Source organism: Symphalangus syndactylus, chromosome 5, assembly GCF_028878055.3.
Source record: "Symphalangus syndactylus isolate Jambi chromosome 5, NHGRI_mSymSyn1-v2.1_pri, whole genome shotgun sequence".
In the NCBI taxonomy this organism is placed as follows: domain Eukaryota; kingdom Metazoa; phylum Chordata; class Mammalia; order Primates; family Hylobatidae; genus Symphalangus; species Symphalangus syndactylus.
The window spans coordinates 67,583,734-67,610,863 of record NC_072427.2 but is presented as its reverse complement, the minus strand read 5'-3'; the positions used below and the strand labels follow the sequence as shown (position 1 = coordinate 67,610,863).

Below are 27,130 nucleotides of genomic sequence, written 5' to 3'. Positions count from 1 at the left end.
AGTTTCCTACAGAGGCACGACTCTTTTCTTCCTACTTTCTGTAATCCAGCTGACAAATGAATAAAGGCATTTTTTCGCATTTAGGTGTTTTTGAATCTTTCTAAAGATATCTTTCTAAAGATATTGGACTAATTGTGAACTCTCTTTCACATATATTATTAATTATTATTATTATTTTCCAAACAGGGGCTCACTGTGTTGCCCAGGCTGGAGTGCAGTGTCACCATCCTAGCTCACTGCAGCCTCAGACTCCTGGACTCAATAGCTTCTCTCTCCTCAGTCTCCAAGTGGCTGGGACTACAGGCAATCACCACCACACCTGGCTAATTTTTTTTTATTTTTTCATAGAGATGGGATCTCATTATGTTGTCCAAACTGGTCTTGAACTCCTGGCTTCAAGGGATCCTGCTGCTTCAGCTTCCCAAAGTGCTGGGATTACAGGCGTGAGCCACCATGCACCCGGCCTCTCACGTGTATTTGTTTTTAAAAGCTCTGTTGGCCGGGCGTGGTGGCTCACGCCTGTAATCCCAGCACTTTGGGAGGCCGAGGTGGGCAGATCACAAGGTCAGGAGTTCAAGACCAGCCTGGCCGACATGGTGAAACCCTGTCTCCGCTAAAAATACAAAAATTAGTCAGGCGTGGTGGCACACACCTGTAGTCTCAGCTACTCAGGAGGCTGAGGCAGGAGAATCGCTTGAACCTGGGAGGCAGAGGTTGTAGTGAGCCACGATCATGGCACTGCAGTCCAGCCTGGGCAACAGAGCAAGACTCCTAGTTAGTCTTCACTCATCTCCACGACAGTGCTTAGGGGGATTGGATTGTCCATCTTAGAGATAGACACTTCTACTCAGTCAATATTTAAGAGTTATTTTTCAAGCACCTACAATGTGCTAGGATATAAAGATGTTCAAATAGACTTGGTCCCGGCCCAGAGTCACAGCAGAAATCAATAAAACTGATTATTCTTATTCCTGCATACCTCTACTCAGTAGCACTTAGAGCAAATTTCAGCAAAACCACTAAAAAATGATCCCATCACTTTGGGGGTATTTATATCTCCTTTGGTATGGTCATTGTAACATTCAGAAAGCTATATTCAAAAATAAGTGACGTTGCCAAGATGTTAGTATAAAGGCTACTCCTAGCTTGTTTGCTATCAGCAAATTTAAAGAAAGTCCAACTCCCTGCTGTTTGCTTTAGAATTAGAAACTAATCATCATCAGCTCTTTTTGTAAACTGTCAAGTCCCCACAAAAGTAACTTTGAAGACAAAAAGTATGTACTTCACCCTTACCCATGAACTTCGGTGTTCTCCTTATGCCTTCCTTCTGGACCAGTGAGAAAAATAATGGTTCATGGAACAAATACATTTGCTTAGAAAACAGAGTCTAAACCACACATCCCAGTTCCATGCAGAGGCAGTGGAAATAGCACTTACTCTTACCAGAAAAACAAGGTGGCTGAGGCAAGGTTATGGTCAGCTTTGGGGCCATCACACAACAAGGGGTTTCTATTGTGAACAGACAAATAAAAACTGGCGTTATACCAGGATACCCACCTGACTTGGGCCTGACTGAGAAGAACCCAAATGACAAAACAAGAAAATTCCTGGTTTTCCTATGTAAATATGGTAAATATTTACAGAAAGTCAATTGACTACCTGGAATCAAGTATGTATTGTTATTAACAATATAGCTACCTATTACTGAGTATTCTGTAACAAACACATGACAGGTGCTTTACATATTTTACTGTCACCCCTTATAACCACCTTATAATTATAGTTTCCACTTTTAAAGATGAAAAAATTTGAGTATGAGAATTATTAAGTAATTGGATTAAAGTCACTAGCCTACTTATGAATGGGGGTAAGTGGAACCAGATGTGAACTCCAAAGCCAATGGTCTAGAGGATTAACTGTTTTATTACTTCCTGTATGTATATTGCCTATAGGCAAACAAGTGGCTAGACTGTTTAAATTGTGATTTTAAACAATTTAATTATCATGGGTAGCATAGTATCTATAATAGAGTTAATTACAAACTTAGATCTAAAGATGAGTACTTTACAAAAATATCTTGATTCATCACCATAATATATATTTAACGGTCAATGGAGACCATTATTCCTATTAGTACTAGTTTATAACTAGATACAAGCTCTATTTGCTGACCATATGGCCAAACTGTCATGTAATTAGAAGTGAAACATTTTTAGCCTTTTCCTCAAAACGTTAAATTATATGTAAGTTTAAATAGTCAAACAAGATAATAGGATATTGCTATACATTTGTCTTCTGAGTTTCAGACTAGTGGCTTACTGTTGTAAAACAGTTGTACATATATTATTTTTTAAAAAGCTTACTTTTAATTGCCTCACTGAGGCATGTTACAAATAAAAGCAATGTAAATGAACAACATCCCAGATGCATTGAAATTCTTCTAGTCTGATTACAACTGCAGACTACAATTTTCAGCCTTTGGTGGTCTAGGGAAACTCACGCCTGCTCAGTTTCCCAACAGCATGGTTGAGTCTGTGTTTGAGGAGGCCTGGTCTTTGGTAATACCATGAGATGATAGTGACGAGGATGTCATTTTCACTTAATTGATATTTGCAAGTAGAAACAAAGAAAAGTTACTGTCAAATAGTGATAGGGAGTAATCAAGGCTAAAATAGATCAGACTGTCATTAAGAATACAACAAAGAAAACTCTTCCTTTTACATGTCCTTTCCGCTGAGAAAAAAACATCACGTCTAGCTCATCACAGAGTTTAACAGAAATGAACTGGGATTTTCAGTATTCATAAATTATGATGTCACTATTTTATAGGTTAAGCAATAACCTCTTCAGATATTTATATTACCGGGAAAAAAGGCACAGTAGAAACTAAGTGTTTTCGGATACTCTTGGCTGCTTCCATAATTCAAAACTGACAAAGATTGTAAATTAGAAACTGCAGGAGAGGAGTTAATATATAGTTTAGATTATTTTGATCCTCTTGGGGGAGAAAACAAAATCAAGCCAGTATCTCTATCTTTGCAGTCTATCTCAAACTTAACATTATTTTGAAGTATTTATGCATCAGAAGTTCAGAACGGGGAAGATGATAACTCTTTAAAACTAGTGTGATTAACAAAATGTCCTTAGGAAACCCAACTAGAAATAATCTTTAAACCAACATATTCTCAAACACATGATCTTACATTCCCCAAGAACAAAAAAGCTTTCAGAAAATAATTATTACATTTCCAAGGTCTATATCAAGTCTTTTTCATATGTAACTAAATATATCTAAAATGTTCAATTAGATTCGATTTAAAGAAGTATCAAATACTCTGCAGAAAACAATTGGGAATTCATTTGTGATATGCAGGACTGCTGCCCCCATATGCCTTGCTGGCCTCCATACCTAAAATGACTCTAGGGATATTGCTGACCTCTGTGTGTGTATTTGTGTATGAGTGTGTGTGTAGAACAAATTAAAGCAACTCCTATTTTTTTATTTTCTTTATTTCAATGTCATTAATTCTAAATGTGTCTCTGGGCTCAACTTTTTTCTCAGCAGAATTGGCCCATTTATAATTTTTGCTTGCAAGTTTGTACTTAAATATCATACGGACAATGCAATCTTTATGGTCAACAAAGGGCTTATGACTTTCTCATTCTCTTTCTTCCCTGGAGATGGGGTCTATGTTGCACAGGCTGGACTCAAACCTGTGCTCAAACAATCCTCCCAGATCAGCTTCCTGAGCAGCTAGGACCATAGGCACATGCCACCATACCTGGCTTAACTTTTTCATTCTCTGGAGGGCTATAGAAATGATAAATCTCAATCATTTAATCATGCATTTCACCTATTTTTAAGGTGCTTTTTATAATACAAAATTTGTCTACATGTAATTTTGATTTTTCCACTGCATATGATACTGTAGAAATAACTAAATTTATTTTAATTGACAAATACAGGAGAAGAATGGATAAACAAATTGTGGCATATCCATACAGTGGAATACCACTTGCTAATAAGACAAGGGGTAAACTATTGATGCAGGCGATGACTTGGATAAATCTCATTAACAGTGTGCTGAGTGAAAGAAACCAGACACAAAATAATACATACTGCATAATTCCATTTATATAAAAATTTTAGAAGGCAAAATGAATCTGTGGTAATTTAAAAAGTGATTGTGGCATTGGGATGAGAGAATTGTCTTGAAAGCAGTAAGACTTTCTGGGTGATGGAAGTAAGTCTCCTATATCTTAGGTGGTGATCATATGGGTGTTAGTTGTCAAAAGTCATTGAACAACACTTAGGATCTGTGCATGTTATTGTATACAACGACATCTAAATTTTTAAAAGTGTAATAAAAAGAGAAATACAGGGAAGTCACTGGATGTCCCTCAGTAATTAATAATAGAACAAGTAGGAGGCTTTTTATAAATTTATCTCACCAAACTCTCCTAATGCCTCTACTGCCATTCTAGATCCTGTTTCAATTATCTATTGCTACAATAACAAATCACCCCAACATTCAGTGATTTGAAACAGTAATTATTATTTCATGGTTTCTGTGGGTCAAATATTCAAACAGCACACAGCAGGGATGGTTTGTTTCTTCCTGTTATCTCTCGACTCTCAGCTGAAAGACTTCAAGACTGGAGGCCTGGGATCAGGAGGGTCCAGTCTTAGCTGAAGCAGGAGGATCTGCTTCCCAGGCAGCTAATGCATCTTGTAAGCGTGTTGTTTCCTTTCCAGATGGCCCATCCAGAGGGCTGCTTGAGTATCCTCACAACATGGTGGCTGGCTTTAGAATAACTGACTCTGAGACTGAGAAAGCAAGGCAAATGCAATTCTTTGCATGTACAGCCCCAGAAGTCACTTAGCAACACTTGAGTTACTCAGCTCTTTAAAATCAAGTCACAAAGTCCAGCCCACATGCAAGGGGAGAATAAGATCCATCTATTGAAAAGAAGCATACCAAAAAATCAAAGGGTATTAAAGGTGTATTTTTAAATCATCATATCCTCCTTCTCAAGTTTCTTCATGGATTGTTCTGCCTTTGCTGATCTCCTAAACGCTGGTAAACCCCATGATTCCTCTCTTCAGCCTCTTTCTTCTTATACTACATGTTCCATGGCTTCACTGAAGACTCCCAAATCTATCTATCTTAGGAGGCCAGACTTCTCTTCTTAGCTCTAGGTCTGCAAATGCAAATACCTATCCACATCTCCATATAAAAGTTCCAAAACTGCCTCAAATTCACTCTGTCCTTGAACTCCACAGAGAAATCACATGAAGTAAATATAAGGTATCCACAGACTTTAATAACAAGGTGGTCATTGGTTACCTTTTCCAGAACAATCTGGCAGTTCCAAGATTTTGATGAGTTTAAGAATGAACAGGAGGTGAATAAGGAGGAGAATACATGTAAAGGAATCTATCGAGACACTTAGCTGTGAAGGGAAGGAAAGAGAAAAAGCTGCAGCTAAAGGGGCAATATAAAGTCAAAGAATGGTTTGCCTTTTTTTAAATTTAATGGAAGACACTTGAGTATGCTTGTGTGCTGAGGTAGAAAGTGATAGGGATGCCTGAGGGAGGGGACATTTGATCACATAAGTTCCTTGAGATGGGAAAGTCTTAGAGGAAAGTCCTTCATAGGCTGAGGTGGGAGGAAAGAATGTAAGACTATCTAGAATGCAGTTGAGTTCGCAGGGTGGGAGAAAGACAGCTGAGAGTTCCTAGATATGTACGTATGAATGTAGGATCAGTATTTTTCTTCTCAATAATGCACTTTTGGGATATAGAGATATTCTACTTCCATATCCTATCCCACAGCATATTTTACTGCTATATCTTGAAAGCACAGGTGAGTTTTAATAAAACATTTTCTGAACAATTACTTTAAAATAGGCAAAAACATATTTTCCGTAAATTATAATTACAATGACAACTTATTTACAGAAAGGTTTACGTATCTTTATAGGCTATGAGGTACTCTTACATATTATCTCTTTAAATATGACCAAAACCATGTGAAGTTGGAATTTCTTCAGAGTGGCTAAGTAACCATTTCAGGTTACATTTAAAAAACAAAAAACAAAAAACAAAAAAAACAAAACCTAGATCTTCTTTCTCTAAATTCAGTGCCCTTTCCACTTACTTTTTATCTTAGCTGAATGACTTAGATTTTTTATTGTACAAAAAAATTGCATAAGTACATTGCACATATAGGCAATCAGACAGGTTAAGAGAATACAGTGCTGTGTGGACAGACATCCCCGCCACATACCAGGTTAGTGAGAACAAAGGCTGTCTGGAGTCCTGACCATAAGTCCCATGAGTGCAGAAAGAATGCTTCCTTAATCACCATCGGTCCTACAGTGCCTAGCACAGTGCAAAGGTTGTAATATGGCTTTAATAAATATTTATAAATCCTAAATCGTCATGGTGTGATCTGGATTCAGATATTTCTGATACAAACAACATTTCTTTAAAATCCTTGAACTGCATATTTTGTCCATTTTTATTTTGTTTGGAGAGTTGTCTTTAGGAATAACTCAACCAGGACACAGGGATGAATTATAATTAGGTTTTCTAAGTAATAATATTAAACACCCTGTGTCATACATAAACTATAAGATTTTCATTTTGACCAGTAATCCTCTTCTTTAGTTAGAATAGCTGAGTCATTGTCTGACTGTAAGCCAGACTGACATCTTTGATCATTTGTATAATATGCATGTTTCCATGGACTTACCTCCCTGTATTTGGTTCCATATCTAGTCATCACCACCTTTAAAGACATCTTTGGCCCTATGACAAAGCCTTGTGGGTCGTGTTCTTTTTCCCCTATACTTCTATGAATTCTTTCATTTTTATGTGGTTATGAGTACAGATGCTGAGCCCAGACGGCCTGAGTCCCAGTCTCAGCTCTAATTCTTACCAGCTGTGTGATTGCGGACACGTTCCTTAACCTCTCTACGCCTCGGCTTCCTCTCTGCAAAATGTGAATATTACAAGTACCTACCTCAGAAGGTTGCTATGAACTATAAGCACAATAGTTGATGCAAGCATGGAGAACATTTCCTGGTGTGGGTAAATAATCAGTCATTGTTAGCCAGTATCCTAGCCCTGCCCTCTTTTCCTATTCAGTTTTCCCTTCCTATGCATTATCTTTCTGTGCAATTTCTCTTCGGCAATCTTGTCCTCATTCTTACTCTTCTTATACCCTCCACAAAAACCATCATCCTCCCTGTTCTTCTCTTACACTCACTGCCTGGTATCACTGAAGTTTCAACTGCTGAATTAGTGCTTTGCTTCACAATATCATTTTATTTTTCCTCACCACCACTCTCTGCACTCACACCTAACTCTGTAATTGAGACTTTTCCAGAATGACCCCTAGAGGAACATAGTGCAGTGCTCTTTCTTCTATAAGTGCATCATTTTAGCCCATTCCCCTCCTTCTACCTCTGACCCCACCTGCTGGTGCAGAGAAGTGACTATACTCAGATGCTATGTTGCCCACCCCAGCCAATCATAAAAAGTCTGCCGTTTTATTTCTGATCTTTTGCCGTGCACCTTGTGACGGTTACATCACAATAAGTAGGAAATTCACACTGGATTTCCCCAACTGATTTCAAATTATCTCATAGAAGTTACTGAATTGCTGGTGTATCAAAAACAATGTTTCAGTAATCTAACATTAAGCTACATTTAGTCAGATCTTGGCAAGAAAATGTTCACATTTCCCTAATGTTTTCCTCCCTAAAATCTCACACATGGTGTATTGGACATCATTTTAGGGGCCTAAAAATCTCTCTTTATATTGTGGAAAGATCCCTCACCCTCACCAACATGGTCTGTGGGACTGCTGCCCACTTCATGACCGTAACAGCAGGCCCTGGGGCCTGGCCTGGCCAAGCTTGGCATCTCTGCCATGGGGTTAAGGGTTGGGCACAGGGAGGACTAAGCCAGAGCAGGATGAATCAGAACCCTTCCACTAGGCATGAGACAAGGATTCTGGGGTGAAGGGTGCAGGCCTTTCTTCCTTTTGGAAGGGGAACTACCAGTGGTGGGCTTCCTTTCCCGCTACTTGAAGACAGTCTTTCCAGGACAGAAGAGAATAAGGCCAATGTACAAAGAGAAACAGAGGCTAAAAGAACCAAAAAGATGGAGTGGGGAAGAGGGAAGAAAGAGAGAGAGAGGCTTGATGACACTATTTGAGCCTCAGAAAACAATTACAGCTGAAGCAAGCTCATCCCGAACATCCCAACGCAGGAGACTGTCTTGTTTACCACCGCATCACCATAGCTGACACACACTTAGAGGCTCAATCCATACTGGATGAATGGTTAATACATAACCAAGCCAGTAAATATTCCTTTTCTTTGAGTTATTTCTATCTCTTCAAAGTGAAGGTTCCCCGACTTAGGCAGTAACCCAGGTGAATCTCACTCAGCACAGCCTATGGGCATCCTCATCTCTACAATAACAGACCTGCAGAAGCAAAAGAAAGTGTGTTGAAATGACAAGTGAGCAGTGAGTTCATTTCCAAAAGGACAAGAAAACTGAATAACAGAATGTTTTTGTCAACTTGTGTGGGAAGACATGAAGCCATTCTAGGGCAGGAGAGATATTTTATATGGTGTCTATTTATAATGCTTTTGCAATTTGGCATATGAGGAAATGCCAGGTGCCTTTTAACAATCGGTACCACTTTTAGCTGAGGTGTATTTGTATCAGTTAAGTGTCATGCTCAACTATTTAATTATACCTGGAACTTTTGTTGCTCCTTTATTAACCTAAATCATAAAATTAAGTGGTATGTTAATAGATACTTATATGCACCAGTTTTTAGCCAGAGATGCAGGTCAGAAGCACCTGTAAAGCACTTAAAACGGCTTTTTTTTTTTTTTTTTTTTTTTTTTTTTTTAACATTCCTGATGCAGTTATGTTTGGGGTGTACCCTCGTGATTAAGTCCTCTAAAAACCTGCCAGGACACATCCCAAGCTAAGCTCAACACTTGCCGTCCCTTAAGGCAAAAGGAAGCTTTCATTTTCTAAAGACTAACTTTCGCCTTTTCATTTTATTTCTTCTCAGTAGTAGACTGCTTACAAAGCATTCTTTCTTTAGTTCATTCAAGAAACATTTATGGAGTGCCTGATATGCCAAGCAACCTGGGAGGCACTGGTGATAAAAAGGCAGGTTCCTGCCCTCAAGGAGCTCACATTCAACTGAAGGGAGACAGACACATAATCAGGGAAGTGTCATAAAGCATGACACATGCTGGGACAGAATTGTGTGTAAGGCACAGAGGGGCACACAGGGCAAAGTCGCTCTACTACAGCATGTCAATCTCAGGCACAGTCTGTGTCGGGAAATGTGCAGGGAACTAATCACTCACAGACTTGGCGGAGCAGGTGGTCACTCATGGCTTGTGGTTGTTTGTCTCTGAGGTAACTCTGGTATGTGTCAGGGTGGGCCTGCTGGTTCGGTCAGGTCATTATCTCAGACTGACCTCAACTTTTCACCCAGCCTACAGCCCCTTCCCTACTCCTAGTCCTTGGAAACAATGCTTCCTAGTGTCACTTCTTTTCTCCCCTGCCCAGGGGAGTAAAGGTATAATCAGAGCAGTACAAGCTGCTGTGTGAGTCGGGGAAGAGCTGACCGACTAAATACCCAGCCCTTTTGTTGGCCCCTGAGAAGACAGCAGACCTCAATACTAAAGAAGCAAAGTCTGGCCAGAGTTTAGGAATCCCATGACTGTCAATCATTTGCAATCTTCCTCAACAACTATTTTTTACTTAACATGTTTTTTTGTCCATAAGCAAGTGGCTCCTCACGGGCAGGAACCTGCCTTTCATCACCAGTGCCTACCAGGTTGCTTGGCAATATTAGGCACCCAATAAATGTTTATTGAATGAACTAAAGAAAGAACGCTGTACAGGCAGCCCATACTGAGATATTGACTACATCATGTAAATTTTGGAAAGGAGTATTTTTTTCAATATCATGGATTATTTTCAGTTCAAGCATTAGCGTAAGTTCTGTTTCTAAAACCTAAGCAATCCATACTATAAATCAAAATAATCTCAGTGTACATTCTGTTTAGAGACAGCGGGGGAAGTATCATAAGAGAAGAAAAGGAAGGATATGTGAAATGTTTATTGAAGCAAGCTGCTTGAGATTTCTAGCACCTAGAAAATAACTCACTGAGATGTAAAAATGGTTGCTCATGGGACGCGAATATTTTCCTTTTCTCCCTATTTTTGTTGTCTTCTGATGAGCACATTACATTATGATGTAAAAAAAAAAAAACCCTTAGTTTCAAAACTAAGTTTTTACTCCCTTCCTGTCTATGAGAGAAATTTTTTTCACTTTATTTACCATTTTCTGTAATAGTCTTTCCTCTGTGGATGCTCGTCTGGAACAGGAATTAATTATGCCACTAAGTGGTCTATATATTGACCACATAGACCACTAAAGTTCTTTGGACAGATTTCCGATTTATGTTAACTTTCAAAGTGTCAGCTGATTTTCACTTTCCTCCAACATCCAAAAAGAGAGTTCACAGTCCAGGTCAGATGTATGTAAATAAAAAGTTTACTCTGCCTAAGGGTCTATCCCAAGCCCACTTTCTCTGTGAAGATTTTCCGAACTATCCAGGCCACTGAACTGTGTCTTCCTTGAACTCCTATAAAGTGGCATGTGTCACATCAGTTATTATTTATATAGTTTTGGATTCTGTAATTGTTTTATATGATAGTTTTCATTCATTTATAAGGCATTATGGTTACTGCATGCTAGGAACTGTGTTAGCACTAAGGAAAACGAGTAGGAGGGATTGCAGAAAACAGACACTTAAAATATGTTGTTGTAAATAACTTCAATGTATAAATATACACAGTGCTTTGCAAATCCCAAAAAGGAATTCCTTACTCTTTGCCCATTCAGATTGTCATCTGCAGGCTTTAGAGTAGGAATGTTCCATTTTCCACCCCACACCTTGACTGCCACCCCTCACAAGTGACTGTGGGCTTATTGGATTCCAGCACACCCTCTAGCTCATTGGTTGGAAGCTGGGTGAACTTGCTCGCTCCTTTTCTCCTCAAGTGTCCATGCAGACCCAGAGGCAGCTGGCTGAGTCAGGGGCTGCTCCCTTAGAAGCCTATGGCTCTCTGGTGCTCTTATTCACTGACAATTTCCCTTTTTTCCGGTTTCTTCCTTTCACGTTGCCATCGAAAGTGCAGTACAATTTGGGGTGATGACCAGGAACTGTGAAGAGGCTCACTATGAATGTCTAGCCCAGGCTTTGTGATCCAGTTCAGAATCACCCTCCGACTGGCAGTGGTGTCCGGCTACAAAGCCCAGCCAGCAACTGGCGGCATTCCCTGTTTATATCCTCAGGGATTCATGAGGAGGGGTGGCTGTGGCTTGCAGAAGATCTCAGTATTCTGAATGCCCCTTTCATAATACTATCAACATCTTCCCTAATTTCTAAAATTGGTCATTTTGGCTAGAGATTGAATTCTAATTTTCTTTCATAGTCAGTCACCCAAACAACAAACACAGAATTAATTACATAATAAATGCTCAATTAAGGAGATGTTACAACTCAGTAAACGGAGAAATTCTCTCTGGATCAGATTTCCATATATTCATTGAATTTAGCTTTGATAAGATGTGCTACAATAAAATTTTTTAAAGGAAAGTTTGGGACCGGGCGCAGTGGCTCACGCCAGTAATCCTAACACTTTGAGAGGCTGAGGAGGGCCAATTGTTTGAACCTAGGAGTTCGAGACCAGCCTGGGAAAAATAGCGAAACCCCATTTCTACAAGAAAGTTTTATGAGAAAAGGTAGGTATAATATACTAATATAAACGTAGAAATTTGTAAAACTACATACAAGGGGTTATCATAAACGCAGTTCTTATTCTGAATTGTGTGTCCAAATCACCCATGTTTCTCTTTTTAAATGCCTATGACTTAGACCTTCCTCAGGAAATTATAATTCAGGAAGAGGTTTGGCATACAGCACCTGTATGTACTTTTTAAAGTATGTACTTTTAGGCTGGGCACGGTGGCTCATGCCTGTAATCCAAGCACTTTGGGAGGCTGAGGCAGGTGGATCACTTGAGGTCAAGAGTTCGAGACCAGCCTGGCCAACAGGGTAAAATTCTGTCTCTACTTAAAAAAATACAAAAATTAGCCGGCCATGGTGGCGTGTGCCTGTAATCCCAGCTACTCGGGAGGCTGAGGCTGGAGAATTACTTGAACCCAGGAGGCGGAGGTGGTAGTGAGCACAGATTGCACCACTTCACTTCAGCCTGGGTGACAGAGAGACTCCATCACAAAAAAAAAAAAAAAAGGTATGCACTTTTAAAAGACTCCACATATTTAAAACCCTGTACATATTTTTCAGTACTGTTCAAAGATGCCATAGATTATTTTGCTGCATGACTAGGATTGCAAGCCACTGGAGGGGAGGGAAGGAAAGGAAAGGGAAGGGAGGGGAAGGGGAAGGGGAAGGGAGAAAGGGATCCAGATACCAAACTAATGCACCTGAAATGAGCCTGGTCCTTCACCTTTGTCATTAAGAAAGTTGAATTTTTACTTACTAAAACTATAGTTGCTCAAAACAATTTCTTTGGAAAATTTCATCAATGATGATTTAAAAGCCATCCAAAATAATATCATTCTTACTACTTAACGCTCGTGTAAACTTAGTCTGTTATTTTTATTTATTTTTTTATTTTTTTATTTTTTATTTTTTTTTGAGACGGAGTCTCGCTCTGTCACCCAGGCTGGAGTGCAGTGGCGCAATCTCGGCTCACTGCAAGCTCCGCCTCCCGGGTTCACGCCATTCTCCTGCCTCAGCCTCTCCGAGTAGCTGGGACTACAGGCACCCGCCACCACGCCCAGCTAATTTTTTTGTATTTTTAGTAGAGACGGGGTTTCACCGTGGTCTCGATCTCCTGACCTCGTGATCCGCCCGCCTCGGCCTCCCAAAGTGCTGGGATTACAAGCGTGAGCCACCACGCCCAGCCCTATTTTTAAAAAAGATCAATCACCAACCTAGGACAGAAATTTAGAGTCAGAGGTAATCACTCCATCCCTCATCTTCTGTTTTCCACTCCCCATAGTGAAGGCTCAGTACACCTCTATGGAATGACTGAGTGACTGACTGAATGAGTGACTAACTATTCCAGTGAGGCTCACATCAGCTGTTTGACTAACCCATGGTTTTACTACGAGTAGATGACTGTGCTGGACTCAAATCCAGGAGAGCCCACTCCCAGTACTAAACTCTTCTGATCCTGACACGTGATTTACTCACCTCTAAACAACTGTCAATTATTCCAAAGCCTAAAGCCATCCTTCAAGAATACTATTGGCTCCCATATAGACGATTCAAAATAATGTGTCACACAGAGTTTAAAAGCAATGCTAAAAAAAATAACTAACAAAAATACATGGAGAAATAGCAAGACTGCATGAGTGGAAGGTCTTCCAAAGCAACTATCAATACTTTGAAAAGGACAACATTTATTTCTACATATACGTTTCCATTTCTTAAAAGGCAATCTTTGACCTTCTGTTTTTAAGTTACACAGTGCTATCCTTCACTCACAGGTATTCTAATGACAGGCATCAATGTGCCGCGTTTAGTTTACTGGTTTCTGTCACGTGATTTATCTCACTAGACAAGCTCAGCTAAGATTATTCTACAAAGCCAAAAAAAGAAAAGAAAGAAAAAGAAAAACGTGCCTAAACTTTGATTCATAATTGGTGTCTGTTTTCACAGTCATGTGTTTTTAGATAACATTGCCTACAGAACTGCCTTTTGTAGACTGATCTGTAGCACCAAGAGAAATTGTGGTTTTAGAATGAGTTCTTACCACGCTCCCCCTTTTTAAGCCACCACTGAGAAAACAACTATAATATTACATGTTCTTAAAAATAAGACAGTGGAAAACAGCTACCATTGTTGACCAATCTCCCTTCAACAATCAGAAAGTTAACTGATTTTGTTCCTAAATAATAATTTTGTTTTACAGTAGTATTTTTGCTGTTCAAGGAAAAGAAAATGCAGAATTCTGATAGAGAGAGAAGTGGATCAAATGACAGTTTTTCCAACTATATTGAGTAACTTTATTCAGAACAGCTTCTTTGAACAAAAAAAAATGAGTAGTAAACTTTAAAGGTAAGGAAAAAGATTTCCACAGAGATCACAGTTTATCTACTGATACGACCTCAGTGAGAAAGAAAGTAGATCTCCTTATATACATAGCACAAAAGTAAAACTTGTTTGAGATTCCATGCAGTCTAAGGGCATCATTCTATTTTCTTTCCAGCCTGCTTCTTGTCCTCTAACACTGTCTTCCCTGGAGCACAACCGAACTGGGGAGAACTGGAGTGGCCAGCCCAGTGAATCTCCTGGACAGACTGGCAGACAGTAGGAATTGTTGCCTGCTTGGAAATTTTTTATTCTTCCTTTCCAGAGCTATCACCTCTCTGAATACCCCTCCACTTTTTCGCTCTCCTCCATATGCTCTATTTATGTAAATAACATTTGATAGATGCTTTAGCTTGGAGCTTCAACATTCTTGAGTCCCTAGCTACGTAGAAGACGCTGTGATTCTACAGAAGATGAAAAGACAAATATCTGATTTCTTGCTCATTCCTCTCAAAAGATCTCAAGTACTGTTCAAGTTTTTGTGTATCTTAAACTTCAGCATATATCTCTTGACTAAAAAACTGCTTAGTTACTTAACAGTGAACTTTAAAGCTAAATTTTAAGATTAGGGAAAAATATGCTATGTGCTCAGAAAGCACAGGGGACAGTTAAGGGGGAGAAATCGAGTTTATTAAATGTAGTGGTTGGTTTATATTTTGTGACATGAGATTGTGTATGTAATTTTGCACGATGGTGGGGCTTTTTGGAGTGGTGTGGGAGGTGAAGGGCAAGTCCCTTCCCTTGTCACCTCAGACTACGTTCTGCAAGCACCTAATGTCTCAAGGTGTCAGGACACTCTGTTCATCGTGACGAGAAAAAAAATCTCACTGCTGCTATGAGTACGATCGTGTGAATGAATATTCAGCACCTCCAACTCAGATTTGCGGCTAATGATCTAGATCTTGAATTTGCAAGGTCCAATTGTGCAGCCTCCTTCTTTCATGCTGCCTTTCTCCTTAGCAGTTTCATTATTCGTTCACACCTCCAGGAGAAGTAGAGATGGAAGATGAAACATAAATTCATCAACTTTTTTCAATTCCATCCTTAGTCCTGCTGGTTCTCGGGTTCCGAGATGGGTTGTGGAAGAGCAAGAAGTGCTTGGAGGAACAGTCCTCTACAGTGCCATGAGCAAATGACACAGAGCACATTCTCAAGCCAGGGCAAACCATATTCTGTTCACACAAAAAGACAGCAGGCTAAGCAAATATTTCACTATGGCACTGCAAAAAAACAAGAAAAAAAGAAAAAAAAAAAACCCTAGCTAAACAAAAAGCCAATCATTTGAGCGTTTCAATTACCAAGTGATGTGCATCATCAGAGATACTGCAACACCGTATGTGTATGTGTGAGGGTTGTAGAGAAACTACTCAGTTGTGTCTGTTGCCTCTTCAAGAGGTAGCCTGAAACTAAGAGAAACATGAAATTGTGTTTGTTTCATTTTAATTACTTTCAGGAAGTCCACTGGCATCATTCTGTAGGGCCTCTTAGGAGGCACTTGGAACTAATGCAGGACAGTAAAATCGAGATTTCTGAGGCTGTATGGGGTGCAGGTGTGAAAAACCGAAAATACATCCATGCAGAGCTTTGGTTTCCTGGTGGTGGTTTAAGGAATACAAGGCCCCTAAGCAAAATTGTGAAGTTAAAGAAGTTGCTCTTGATACAGACCCACCTTGCTCTTGAATTCTCCTCTGCCCTGATGGTACCGTGGCCCCTACTCCCCCTTCAGAGTGCCTGGCTCCTGTCCCCAGCAAAACAGGAGATGGCAAATCCATCAGTTTGAGTGAGATCCAGTCATCCAGTCTGCAGGTGACAAGCTCAGTCTCATTGCTCAAAGTATAAAAGCACCAGCCTCTCGGCTTGGCCCTGCTGGCCCCTCCACCCTCACCTTCTCCTGTCAAGCCACACTAGGATCCTTTCATTCCTCAAGCACTGCTCTCCTTCTTGCTGTCAGGCCTTTGAACACACAGTTCTCTGTACCTGAGATGCTCTTCCCCCCTCTTCCCGTCCCAGTGTTCCTCCACTCAGCCTTTGTAGTTTCCTCCAGGAAGCCTACCTTGATTGACTCACAGCCTAGGTCAGCTCTGCTCCTCCAGCCCTTTCCCAGCGCTTCAACTTTGCTTCTCCTTTGCAAGTCTTCCTGTCATTGTCCATCCTTCATGGGATATTATGTTCCCTCCTACACTGTAAGCTGTGGGGCTCTGAGCTCTGTTTATTGCTGTACCCCCAGCACAGACTAGCCCATGGTGAATGCCAAATGACTACTCTATAAGTGAATGATTTAATGAATTAATCTAGTCTAGATATCTACAGTAACATCATATCTCAAGAGAATATAATATCTTTAAACTCCTCAGGAAGCTTTCAGGTTTTTATCCTAGACCAGCTGCTCTTGCTGGGGGAACAGACCGGGGCCAGAGTTGCTGAAGGCCCATTTAGAAGATGCTGTGACCACAAGGGCATATCCAAGCTTCTTGTGTCGGTGCTGCTGAGGCACGTGTCTGCACCTGAGCCAGACCCACTTTGTTCCTTTTTGCTCTCCTATGTCCCTAACCCCTCCCATATCTCTGCCCCCCAAATTTCAACTGATGAATTCTGAATTCATTCTTACTGTGTTCATATATTTGCTTTTGTTCCCCACCCCTCTCTACTTTAGCTGAATTTCACCCTCTATCCAGGCAGATATTATACAACCAGTCATCTACAGCCCTTCTTAATTTACCTTATTCTGTGCTTCAGATTTCCATCCCTATAATGATCTAGCACTTATATATTTATTTTACTAAGCATGAAGGGCTTACACACACACACACACACACACTTAGTCCTTATAATAACACTGTGAGATGGATAGTATTATAATCTCCATTCAACAGATGAGGAAACCAAAGCACACAGAGAAGTTAAGTAACTTACCCAAGGTTACATGATGAAGCCAAGTCTGAACAACATGGTCTGGCTTCAGAGTCTATGCTTTTCAGTGCTACACTCTGTTGCTTCTCAGTTATTAGGGATGTGAATCATGGTTGCCCTAGTCACATTGCTTTCTTGAAGAATTCTCACTCTAGTGCCTACTAAGTGAGCATCAAAACACATGACCTTGTATTTTGTGGCCTCAAGTAATTGGGTAACTGGTGAATACCTAACCCAGGTGACCTGACCCATAGGCCAGTCAGTGAGCTTAGACTTGGGGGCCTTACTCAAATGACAATTTGGACCATTCATATGGAATATATGGAATTGGAAATGAACAACTAGGGCTGTCGTTGGTGGACGTTAGAGATGAGCAGTCATGCTACACGTGAGATATAGAACCGGAGGGTGCCATGCAGGGTCCTGTGCAAGATGAGTGTGTAAAGAGCCGGCTGGCACAGAAGAGCAGAGCACCTCGTCAGATGCAGATGTCAGACAGATAGATCATATGACACTTAGGATCTCCAGACTAGCTCCAGCTGCTGATTTTTCTAGTTCCCAGTTTCTAGGATTTCTGTTCCTTGCATTCAAAGGATTCATGAGTAGAACCTATTGCCTCAAGACTTCTGGTCCTCAAAGGCTTCCACGGCCCTTCACAGTAAGTACAACAAGAGGAGGCAAAAACAAGGAGCTCCTTGATGGGAGGGGAAGCTACAGGTGGGGCAGAATGGGTCTGAGTCATGTGTGATGCCTGGGGAACTTCCGCCACTTTCACAGTTCCTCTCCCAGAATGACCCTGACTTACTGAACACTGGGCAGCATGACTGTTCAAGGTTACACCTCTATGCACTGGGGATGCAGACAAAGGTGTCTAGGGGTCCAAGATTTATCTGAGTGTCTAGAGCCATGTAGCAACCAGCCCCATGTCCCAGGGTTTCATGAGCCTAGGCTGGAATAACACAACACTTAAAAGTGAAATTCTAGTATTCAGTAATCCTCATAGATTCACTGAGACAGGTGGGAATAATAATATAATAGTAGCCTTAAAATAGTGTTTTATGTCTCACAAATCCCTTTTAATTAAATCATCTCATTGGATCCTCACCACAACCCTATACCCATTCAATCATTCAGGTTTGCTCATTTTGTATTCTGAACTTTTTTCTTTCTATCTCCCTCTCTTCTCGTGTTGTTATTACCTTAAGAATAAAGTCCAACAAGGAAAACCCTGCAAAGTCCCACTAAAAAATTTGGACTTTATTCTTAAGGTAATAAAAAGCTATGGCAAATATTTGAGCAGGAAAGTAATGTGTTTGGATTTATATTTTGAAAATATCACTTGGCAACAGTGTGAATAATGGACTGATGGAGGAAGAGAACGGAGGCAGGTACATCAAGAGGCAGGCTGCTGTACTCATCCAGCAGAGGCACGACGGTGGCTTGAAAGGGGGGTAGAATTGGGAATGAGAGAAGAAAGAAAACTGTGCCCAAGTATCTATTTGACTTCAGCAACTGGGGGAGACGATGTTTCCGTGTTAGAGGACAAAGTCGCTACTTCCAAAGAATATCTAAAACATGCAAATCTCAACTATTTTTGGAAGAATATTTTTAATTTGTACAAGCACTTGAGAAGAGCAGAAATAAGGGAGAAGATTTTTGATAAAGAAGTTAGTGAGTAGAGCTGTGCAGTGACACTCAGCCTCCCACTGACTGCAGAAAAGGCATAAGCAAGTCTAGGGTGCTTGCTAGCTTTAACACACAGTGTTTGAACATCTTTATTTAGAGTTTGTCTTAATTCCAGAAGTAAATTTAGCAGAATTTTGATACCACTTTAAGGATTTAGAGGGCCTTGTAAAAGGTGTAGGGCCATCTCTCATAGTCTCCCCTTTCGTTCCTACTGAATGTGACTCACATAATCAAATATTCTATGGCAATCTAATGATTGTGAGTCTTCTATCTATAAAAGGTTGAAAGATAGAGAGGCTAAATAAATTATTTCATTAGAATAATTCAAGCTAAAATATCTACATGAAGAGAGACAGACAGAAACCGAGAGAGCTAAAAGAAATACTACATTTGAAATATTTTTTGCAATTTAAGAAACTCAGAATAGGCCAGGCACTGCGGCTCACACCTGTAATCCCAGCACTTTAGGAGGCCAAGGTGGGCACATCGCTCGAGGTCAGGGGTTCGAGACCAGCCTGGTCAACATGGCAAAACCCTGTCTCTGCTAAAATTACAAAAATTAGCCAGGCGTGGTGGTATATGTCTGTAATATCGGCTACATGGGAGGCTGAGGCAGGAGAATCGCTTGCACCTTGGAGGCAGAGGTTGCAGTGAGCCGAGATCATGCTACTGCACTCCAGCCTGGGTGACAGAGCAAAACTCTGCCTCAAAAAAAAAAAAAAAAAAAAAAAACAAAAAACCTCAAAATAAATTTTTTATACTCAGAATTGAATTTGCTTTTTAAGCCCATTAAAATTACAGTTTTTGTAATTTTTTTATTCTTAACAAGCTCTGCGAATTTCATAGAATTGTATTTCCCATTATAGATTCATATCTCACAGTTGAAGTGAACTGCTTTTTTCAAATGTTGGTTTATTGAGCTAAAATTTTGGCATCACCTCAGCTTTTCTGTATAGCTCTCTAAAACAGATTCCTGAATATGCTAATTATAAATATGACTATTATCATTGTTTAAAACATAAAAATTCTCATAAAAATCACAAAAAAATAAAATTAGCTACATGGCAAGAGAATGAAATGGTGAGCTATAGACTGGGAGAAAACATTTACAAATCACATATTGATAAAGAACTTGTGTCCAGAATATACAAAGAACTCTCCAACTCAGTAATCAGAACACAAATAATCCAATAAAAAATGGAAAAGATTTGGACAGACACTTCACAAGAGAAGATACATGGCAAATAAACACATGAGAAAATGTTCAGTATCATTGGTCATTAGGAAAATGCAAATTAAATCACAAAAAGATGTCACTTCATAGGTATGAGAATAGCTAAAACTGAAGACTGGGCATTTCAAGTGTTGATGAGGATGTAGAGAAACTGCAGTTGTCATACGCTGCTGATAGGCATACAAAATGCTACACCCACTTCGGAAAAGAGTTTGGTAATTTCTTAAAAAGTTAAAGACATCTATCATATGACCTCACCCAGGATAAGTAAAAGCCTGCACCCACAAATGAAGATTTGTAGGCAAATGTTCATAGCAACTTTATTTGTAATATCCCTAACATGGAAACAAACCCATGGCTGGATTGCAAAATAATCATTCTGAGGGAAAGAAGCCAGACCAAAAAAAAAGAAAATACATCTAGTGATTCCATTTGTATAAAATCCTAGAAAACGCGAACTAATCTATAGAGGCTGAAAGTAGATCAATGGTTTCTAGAAATGTCAGGGGGAGGCTGGGCATGGTGGTTCATGCCTGTAATCCCAGCAGTTTGGGAGGTCGAAGCGGGTGGATCACCTGAGGTCAGGAGTTCGAGACCAGCCTGGCCAACATGGTGAAACCCCGTCTCTACTAAAAATACAAAAATGAGCTGGGTGTGGTGGCATGCACCTGTAGTCCTAGCTACTTGGGAGGGTGAGGCAGGAGAATCAGTTGAACCTGGGAGGCAGAGGTTGCAGTGAGCTGGGATTTTGCCACTGCACTCCAGTGGGCAATAGAGTGAGATTCTGTCAAAGAAAGGAAGGAAGGAAGGAAGGAAGGAAGGAAGGAAGGAAGGAAGGAAGGAAGGAAGGAAGGAAGGAAGGAAGGGTAGCGGGATGGGGAAGGAGGTAGGGATTACTAAGGGACACAAGAAAATTTTAGAAGGTGATGGGAAAACTTACCAAACTGTACACTTTAAATATGTGCAGTGTATTATATGACAATCATACCTCAATACAGCTGTTAATGAGAAAAATAGGCAGATGTGGTCAGTATTTGCAGTTTAAGTGGAGCTTGAAGCATGATCAATATTTAACCAAGATAGTCTTTGGAGATCAGGGGTGTATAAGTTAGTGATGATGCCTTGAAAGTGTGAGTCTGACCTTCAAATAATGCCTAACATTTCTCATGGCTACCGCAAAGAAGTTTCCTGATTTTTCAGCTTTACTGGGTTTAAGCAGGGTGTATTTATCTTCTTGGTGACTGACGAAACCCTGGCCATTTCCTCCCTGGGATGCTTTTAGCCAGGCAAGCTTGCCTTCCATGTCACAGGATGGTTCACTTAAAAAATTTATAAACTCAATATAGAAATCTCATGTATCACATGTTTCTTTGAGTTTTAGAGATGGCTGCAAATGAATTTTTCCTTGTCTAATAGTTTTATGGTATTGTTTAAATAAATCTTCATTGCCTCATTCATCCTTGAAGACACTATTTAAGTTTAATCATCCACATAAGCCACAGTCGACGTAATAAACAAAAAGAAATAAGAAAAATGGTAAGGGCAGGCCGGGCGCGGTGGCTCATGCCTGTAATCCCAGCACTTTGGGAGGCCGAGGCGGGCGGATCACGAGGTCAGGAGATCGAGACCATCCTGGCTAACACGGTGAAACCCCGTCTCTACTAAAAATACAAAAAATTAGCCGGGTGAGGTAGCAGGCGCCTGTAGTCCCAGCTACGCGGGAGGCTGAGGCAGGAGAATGGCGTGAACCCGGGAGGCAGAGCTTGCAGTGAGCCGAGAGCGCGCCACTGCACTCAAGCCTGGGTGAAAGAGCGAGACTCCGTCTCAAAAAAAAAAAAAAAAAAAAAAAAAAAAAAAAAAAAAAAAAGAAAAATGGTAAGGGCAATATATTTTAATGCATAGGGATTTAGTTTCCAAACTCCTTGAAATATAAAATCTGAAGATACAGTGGCTTGTCAATCAATGATTAAAATAGCTTCCTAAGAGAAATACCACAGGCTTCTTATAAAAGATAATGATTGAACATATGTATTTGCCTACCTTCCTTCCTAAGACCCTATAGAAATGGTCATAAAGTAGTAAAACAGGAAGGGAAAAAAGAAGAAACCTATAAGAGTAAGGAGAAAGCAAAGAAGATATCAGCATATGAAAGAGATCAGCAAATATCTGGACACTGGAAAAAGAAAAAGAGTGTGTTAGCAGAAGAGGCCCTGGATATCCCCAAAATGAAAGGCTCCAGAATAGGGGTGCGCCAGAGTTCCCAGGAGAGGCTGAATCTGTAGTTACAGAGGGCAAAGTTCAAAGGTGGACCTGAAACCTGGGGACTTCATTAAAGATCTATTAGTTGCACCCGCCACCACTACTTCCACTCTTAAATTCAGAACAACACCCTTACAGGCCACCCTGACATTTGTCCCCACGCTCTTTTCTAAAGAAAGGAAACACACGGACACTCCTAGAATGGCAGTTCACACCCTAGAGTAAAGTTTCCCAGTTCTGGAAGTGGGAAATCACCCAGAAGCCCATCAGCCATTATATCCTGTCCCTGAGTCTAAGTACAAATAGGCAGTGAGGGATCACGAAATGTATAAATCAAATCAACAGCACAAAACAGAAGGATCAAAACGAACAGCCCTCAAAGGGAATGGGGAGAATTCAGCAAACAGAAGAGAGCTAGTTAAAAAATTTTCTTTACTATCCTCAGGGCTGTTGATGAAGATATCGTATCTATAAAATAAAAATTGGGAGCTAATCAACATAGGAGATTGGAACAATAGATAGATGATTCATGTGGAAAGATAGACAGAGAGGAAGAAAGAGAGAGAGATCTGTAAAGAAAGTGGATTCTAATCGCGCCACTGCATTCCAGCCTGGAGAGAGCAAGACTCCGTTTCAAAAAAAATAAATAAATAAGAGAGGGAGAAAGTGGATTCCATGTAACAGAATGATTCAAAACAAGCATTTTTGAGGATATTCTGAAAACACATTTGTATTTTACACTGGAAACCCTCTCCAAGTGGCACAAAGATTAATCTTGGCGTAGAGCCAATAGAGAAGAACATGCAGGCCACATTATTTACAATGTCACAGCAATGCAAATGCCATTTATCAAAAATTACTTTATTTCTATTAAAAATCATAGATTAGCATCTAATAGGAGATAATATAATACAAATGAGTTATATCCTCATCTTTCGCATCAGGGACTTGTTAGACACAGTCTAAAAATGCTCATCGAGAAATAGAGAAATGAGCCTATTATGCAGAGTTGTGATGGTAATTACCTAAGGAATTGAAAACAGCAGTGGGCAAGGGTGGATATTTACCTCCAGGGAGCGGGAGTGATGGGGTAAAGGCTAGGAGACTTTTCCACAAAAAGTCCTTCTGGAATATTCAACATTTTTACCATGTGCTTGAATTATTTTCATACACATTTAAAAAATTCTAAGGTGAATGTATACTTTACGCTGAATAAGCGGAATCTATTACCCATCAAATATTATGTCCATTCAAGAGGCTGAGGCAGGAGGATTGTTTGAAGCCAGGAGTTCAATACCAGCCTGAGCAACAACAGTGAGATCCCCATCTCAAAAAACAGTAATAAAAATAAAATGAAATTATAAGAGACTTTGCACACATTATTGCATATGGTCTACACCTAGGAGGCAGGTAGGTGCTACTATCCTCTCACTGCTATCAGTGAGAAAATTAAGGTTGGCGTGTTTAGATGGCTTCCCCTACATCACAGAGGCGACAAGTGGTAGAGGTGAAGCCTTGGCTGGAGTCTTCTGATGCCAATTCCAGGATTCCTTCCTCTATTCCAGCAGTCCCAAAAAGTTAGGTTTTAGGAACTCTTTATGCTCTTAAGAATTACTAAGGAGCTCAAAGATATTTTGTTTATGTGAATTATATCTATTGATACTTATTGTATTAAAAGTTAAAACTGAGATCTTTTAAAATATTTATTAATTCATTTAAAAACAAAATTATAAACCCACATAAATACCTTGATGAAAAATATAGTTCTTTGACAAAAAAATAGTGAAAACAGGGACATTATTTTAAATATTTGTAAATCTCTAGATTGATTAGAAGATAGCTAGATTCTCATAACCCCTTCAGTATTCATTGTGTTTAGTAGAAGGTATCAAGCAATCTCTGGAAAAATTCCACTGTACACATTAAAAAGGGCAAACAATTTTTACTATTATTAAGAATACAGTTTTGCCTTTGTAAACCCCCTAGAAGGGTCTCAGGGACCTCCAGGGGTCACCAAACCATTGTTTGAGAATGGCTGTTTAATAGGACAGCTGCCGATAAAGTTTGAAGTAACTAGAAATTAATAAACCAAAACTATTAGGAAAATGTCAGCAGTGTTATGGCTATCACAATGGCAAATTCAAAAATGTATACACACACACATTTATTTATATACATACTCATTTATTGAGTAACCCACCTCTGCTCCTGATTTGACCTTACTTTCTAGGCCTAAACTCAGGCTAAAAGTGACCTCTGTACTCTAGAGGACATGAAGGAGAGCCCACATCATCATCCCGAAATAGCAGAGGAAGGCAAAGAACCATGTTAAAGGGAAGGGTTTGAATCTCATCACTATCACTTACTAACTATATGATTTTTGACCAATTTACTTAATCTCTCTAAGTCTCAGTTTTCTCATTCGTAAAATGAGGATAAAAACAATCCCTATTTGTAGAGTTACTATGATGGTGAAATGTGATAATTTATATAATTATAATTACATACAATGCTTGACAAATGATGAGCACTTACATTTATTATTACTTGTATTATTGAATGGGCAAAGCTGTTCCTCTCAATCTCCCCCATTCAACTGCTATGCAGGGTTATAGATGGGGAGAGAAATACCTAACTGGGAAGAATAACTTGCTCAGTAAGTATTTATTCAATGAATTCCAAAACACAAAATATCAGATCCTGAATTAAAGCAAATTTCCTCTAGCTTACTTAGAATTAGCAAATCACAGACCACAGGGAAAAATTAGAGTAATGACAATAGATGATTAAAGAACAAGAGGTGAAGCATATAATTCAAGGATGTTTGTATAGATTTTCTTTATAATGCTTTGTTACTTGAAAGGATTTCAATAGTGGCAATCAATCCAATTGTTTGGATCTCAGAAAATAAATGAAGACTCTTAAAATAGCACTATATTATGAAGTCTGCTTTAATATCATTGGAGGAAGATGGTCTATTAAGGGCTTAGGACAGTTCTTACTTAGAGCCATGGGAATTAATGCCATAGATCTGAAGACAAGTTTCTTAGTTCCGCTTTATTCTAGATCTAGAGTTACACTGAGAAACAGAATAATTTATTGTAGTCAATCCTCATTTAATTCCTAATTTTAACTTTGTATAGTACCAAGAGTATTCACTTACATTGTGTACAAAGAAATGCAGCTTTTTAATTTCAGTATAGCTTTTCAGATTTCCTCATGAGTCCCTGCATTGTTGAGAATTGGGGGAGTGCAGGGAGGCCAGTGGGTTATATTTTGTTTAATCTACAGAGGTTAGTCCTGTCCAATCCTTTGTACTGTCTCTTCAGATGATTTTTGCTTGAATCCTTGGTGCTCAGAAGTCACCTCTCTACAAGTTCTCTCTACACCTCTGGAACCCCTCAATAGGGAATTTGTGTCTTTAAGGTCAAATCCGTGGTAGGAGGAACAAGTTGCTCAAAGGCTAGAGCGTTTTCTAGGGTCCACAGCCTGCTCTGTAACCCTCAGAAAAGGAAGGCATGAGTCCAATGTCCTTCTGCTTCCACATAACTATCTAAATATTTCTAAAACCTTACTTGCTGAATTTTCAAACTTACATAGGAAAGAGGGATGAGAACTTTGATATTTGACCTCCTCAAACTCCTTGTCTTCCTTTCCTTGGATCAGAAGGGCCAGGCTTGGACTTCCTCCTTCCTCTATGTCATATCCTCTTCTCTCCTTCATTAGCCACCCCCATAGCCTGGCTGTCCTAAAAGGAAGAGCTATCCTCTCTGCACTAAGAAAAAAAAAAAATATATATATATATATATGTATGTATATATATACATGATTTGAATCCTCCTAGCTTAGTCTTGGTAGCTAATGGTAAAGAGATTTAGAAAACTCTTTCTCAGCAAAATCTGGCTTACATGACTGTTGTCTGTTTGAAAATCCTATTTTGATATCAGAGGCTAAATACTAAGCCTCCTATCCCTTTGTATTCCTTCTATAATGTTCCTAAATCTTCTCAAGGCAAATGAGTGCTTCTGGAAAAATAAAGAAAATATAACAGAGACAATCTCATTAGGATATTTCAAAAATATCCCCCATTATGAGTGGCTGTCATTACTCCAAATTCAGGCAATTTGTATGGACAACATTAATTTGCATATTAACTGAGAGCCTTCCAACTGCTTTTGAAAGAGTGAAGCAAAGACAGAACAAAAAGAAGTTAGTAGAAAGCAGAATCAATTCTTTGGGAGTTTCAAAACTAAAGAAATAAAGAAATACTCACTGAATACAGGAATGCTTTTCAAGCACTCCCCCAGAATTCCAGTCAGCTAGCTAGATACTTGATGTTGGATGACCATCATTACCTTAAGTTTTTTTTGTTTTTTTTTTTTTTTTCAAAATGAGGCCCATAATCTTTCTTTAAAAAAATTAAAAAAATTACTAGCATTATTTCTTTACCTTGTAATCTTGTTAATAGTACCACATTTCTCCCAGCATAACAACCATCTTCAACTCAATTTCATTCAAAGCACATTGGCTACAAACATGGTAGGCACCACATTAACCATTGTGGCATGTCAAGGGCACAGACTTTGCCCCCAGGGAATGTCTAATAATGCCCTCCATCTAACCAATCACTAAGTCATATGGATTTTTCCTTTGAAATGTGTCTCGTGTTTTCCTCTTGGCCCTCTTTTCTGCTGTCACCATCTCATATCTGAATCACAACCGTGGTGACATCATGGCCATCCCCTCCACGAAACCTTCCTGCTGCCCAGAATGCAAAAATGTCTTCCATTATTTTTTGAC

The 27,130-nt window shown here is 39.6% G+C and overlaps 1 protein-coding gene across 1 annotated transcript in view; it reads right to left on the bottom strand.

Moving 5' to 3' along the window:
• Positions 1-27,130, bottom strand: part of SSPN (sarcospan) — a 116,516-nt gene that overhangs the window by 42,901 nt on the left and 46,485 nt on the right. The gene's annotated exons all lie outside the window — the stretch shown is intronic.